Genomic DNA, 4,089 nt, shown 5'->3' with positions numbered 1-4,089 from the left:
TTCTGTTGGAACAAGCCCAATTAATGCCTGAACATGACCCCTTTGTGTGGATTCATGCACAGTTATATGCACAGCCAATCTGCCAGTCCGGACCGACAGCCTCACACCAAAGCCTCCATTTCTCAGCAGGAATCCAGCAAACCAGATGTCAAGTGCATATTTCCTGAGTATTTTATGGGATCCATAGAGAGGCTCTCACAGTATGGTTCAGGCCTCAGTTTAGTGCAACTTGTCAAAATGAATTGTTTCATTTCTGTACCACAAATGCCAGGTTGAGGGGAAAAAAAAATCTTTTTTAAAGAAATTCTACATTAGAGTTTAGGCTTTCATGTTCTTAATGAAAATCCCATGGACTTGCGGTTGGGATAAGGTCCTGAGGCTGGGGGTGGGGAGTGCGAGAGTCTGCTTCTTAAACAAGGTAGAGGGTAGGACAGTGTCATCTATCTCAGCTTAGTCAACTCTAAGGAAGAGGAGATAAGGACTCCTCCAGTCAGTTCCATCACACCCCCAAGGTGGCTGGGCAGACATGTGACATTATGGCGTGGGGCAGAGTTTTAAAGATCTGCAAATATTAGCAACGGGTCATTCGATAAATTCTCATGTTCCCTCTGGGGTTTTCTAACCTGGTGTCCACCACTGGATCCCAAATGGTGGCTTGCCTATTTCATAACTGCACAGTGGAACTCTTTTTCCTGGCCTTTACAAGTTAATCGTTTAGGAGAAGATTGCTTTCGTCACACAATGGTTAAGAAGCTGGCGTCTGCATTAGGCAGAGTGGGGTAAGCACACTGATTCCGGCACTCATTAGTGATGAATCTGGGCAAATCAAGGAGGTGATTTTCAGATGTGTAAGATGTGGATGGTTACTGTACATTCAGCTGTACTTCCACTTAGCTGAGATATGGTGTGTACTGTGTTTAGCCCAGGGCGTGCCAAGTCAACGCTCTATAAATATGATTATGCATTGCAAATGCTCCTATTGATATTGCAATAATAATTATACTTATCGATTCTGATCCATGATAGCTCTTTAATCAACTATCTTACAAGAGAGAGATCTTCCGGTGACATAAATTGTCTGTAGGGATGCCTGGGTGGCTCAGTTGGTTAAGCATCTGACTTCGGCTCAAGTCATGATCTCATGGCTTGTGGGTTTGAGCCCCATGTCAATCTCTAAGCTGTCAGCTTCAGATTCTGGGTCTCCTTCTCTGCCCCTCCCCCGCTCATGCTCGCACTCTCTCTCTCAAATAAATATTTAAAACATTGTCTGTAAATTCTCCTTTCTGAATTAATAGTGTCCTATTCTAGGTCCCCCGTCCCTCTCAGCTGAGTTACATGTAAATGTTGTACTTTCCACTGTCAGTGACTTTATTTGCTGTGCCTAATTTTCTCAGTTATTCAGCAGTCAGCCACAGCCTTCCTTTCTCACCAAACTGAGCTGCTGGTGCTCAGTGATACCCCAGCTAACTTGCATTTTTGAGCCCAGCTTGGGCAGGCACACTATTTCAGGAGGTTCAGAGCCAGCAGCCAACTGGTAGCATATAGACTGAGTGTGGCTACTGTAGATTGGGCGTCTGTACTTGGATTATTCTAAGGTGTCCACAAGGTCACTGTCTTCCCTTAAACCCAGCAGACCACCATGTTTGCTTTTCCTGTTTAAGCCCCTGGAACCTTGCCTTTAGTGTGGGCTTGTCTCAAACTCCAGTTTGTGTGTCTTTGGTACTTACTTACCCAATCCCCACTATCCTATGGACTAATTTCCAGGAACTATATAAAATTCTGAGTCCACTTGGCTTCAGGTAGAGTTTACCACCTTCTATACATATTCACTCTCTCCTTCCTTTGAAGCTTTTTGGCAAAGTCTGAATCAAGTCCAACCTATTTCTTCCTAACTATTGCAATCACCATTGATCTCTTGCCTCTTAGCGTTTCACTTAATTACGGATTATATTTTCCTTTATGTCTAACTTGTCTCCTTTACATGGAGAGACTATCTCTGAGATTTCTCTGAATCCTTGACTGGTCAGCCCTATACATAATCTCTATTAATGGATGGATTAAATTGCAGAATAAAGAAAGGGGTTTCTATGTTGTCATACTAGAAGTCTTGGATATTGTCAAAAAGTGATTATTTTAGAGAATGAATGTTTCAGCTGAAGGAATGCTAACATCCACCCACTCATTTGTTACAGAAACTCAAACGTTCTGACTCTCTGTTCACTCATATTTAAACTAGAGATAATGTATCTACCTAATATTTTTTTCCTGGAGGATTAAATTCAATGATTTGTGTGAAAATGCTTTGTAAAGCACGATGTTATCATTACTGGGAATCCTATATTTTACAAATAACGGCATCAAGATGAATTTCTGGTATACCCTTATTATGATTCTATTACCAATATCCTTATATTGCAACCAGGTCATGTTTAGTTTTGAACAAACGGTTTTGCTTCTAACATGTGGGTACATTTTTGGTTGTCATCTACAGATGTATTATTGGCCTGATGCTGTTCACCATTGGTTGGTTGTCATTTGAGAAAGTGATCAAGGCTGTCTTACTCATATGGCCAGATTCAGATCCCAAAGGGAAAGAGAAGATAACATCTAGAAACTTCTGACTTCAAACGCTGGGATGGGAAAAGGGAAAATTCTTTAAAAACATAAAATAAAAAAACAAGTGCAATTCGTTGGTTCTACTCAGACCAAACCTCCACTGTCTTCAGTACTTGAGTTGAGCTCACATCCCCTATTAACGTGGGTGGGCTCTGAGAGGCAGAAGAGAGCCCTGGTGATTCAGAAACCCCTCCATGGTGTCGTAAACAAAAATGAAAGAGGCTGCATTTGACTTTGATTTTTCTCTTGAATCAGTTGCTTTTTCAAAGCCAGTTACTTCCAGTGACTATTTGTCTTTCCCGTTCTGCAAATTTTTATGTAAGGAGTTCTTCAGAAACAGTTCTTTGGAATTCTGTTTAGGAGGATGCTTTGAACATCTAAGGTACAAAATTCCCTTATTAGTTGTACCCTGCACATCCCTAATCAGATCCTGCAGGCTCTGAGCTCAGGCAGTGCTCCCATAAGAAATGATGAGCTGCTTGTAGGGCACCTGGGTGGGTCAGTCAGTTAAGCGGCCGACTTTGGCTCAGGTCATGATTTCATGGTCCGTGAGTTCGAGCCCCTCGTCGGGCTCTGTGCTGACAGCTCAGAGCCTGGAGCCTGTTTCAGATTCTGTGTCTCCCTCTCTCTGACCCTCCCCCGTTCATGCTCTGTCTCTCTCTGTCTCAAAAATAAATAAACGTTAAAAAAAATTAAAAAAGAAAAAAAGAAATGATGAGCTGCTCTTTTGGCAGCCGTGGCAAGGTTAGAAGCATCGTGTGCCCCCTAACTGGCTTCTTTTAAATACTTTGGGCAAAGCCTTCAGTTAACATTTTTGCTCAAGTAAAAATGCTATTGCACTTTGCAGACTTCGTGAAGAAGAGGCATTGGGCTGGCAAACAGAGCTGGTGGGATTTACCTATTGACATAGACAGCTATTTGAAGATATGACAATGTCATATGCATCGTATCACAGCGTCTGGCAGAAGGTATACAGGAAATCTCGCTAAATTAATGATTCCATGGATAGAGTCCAGCGTCGCATGTGATATTTACATCCTGTCCATGGTGTTCTTGCCAGCTGAGTGGTTGTTCAGTCTATTCTAGAACACGTCCACTGACAAGAAGCTCCCCATTTCTGGACATAGCAAACAAGAAACAATTCTGAGCCAAGTCAGAATTAAAGTGTTAGTTTTTATCTTCCCATTCTGCCTCTTGCCTTCCATGACTTTCCCACCTTCCTAAGCCAACCTGGTCTAAATTCTCACAGCATGTCTCCTCCACTATCAAAATTTACTCGTAAGAAAGGCTTTGACAAATCCTTCACCCTGAGGTATATACAAGCAATAGCGGCTCAGAATATTACTTCCCTAAGGATGATTTGCATTTAATCAGAGCATAGATCTTTACATTTAAACAAGTAAATATCTAAGAGTAAAATTTCAGGCTTCTATTAATGGCTGGGAGAGAATTCCTCCATTCTTCTCTTGCCAG

The sequence above is a fragment of the Panthera tigris genome, chromosome A3, assembly GCF_018350195.1.
Source record: "Panthera tigris isolate Pti1 chromosome A3, P.tigris_Pti1_mat1.1, whole genome shotgun sequence".
NCBI lineage: Eukaryota > Metazoa > Chordata > Mammalia > Carnivora > Felidae > Panthera > Panthera tigris.
The sequence above is the reverse complement of the archived record's forward strand: the minus strand, read 5'-3'. Positions refer to the sequence as shown.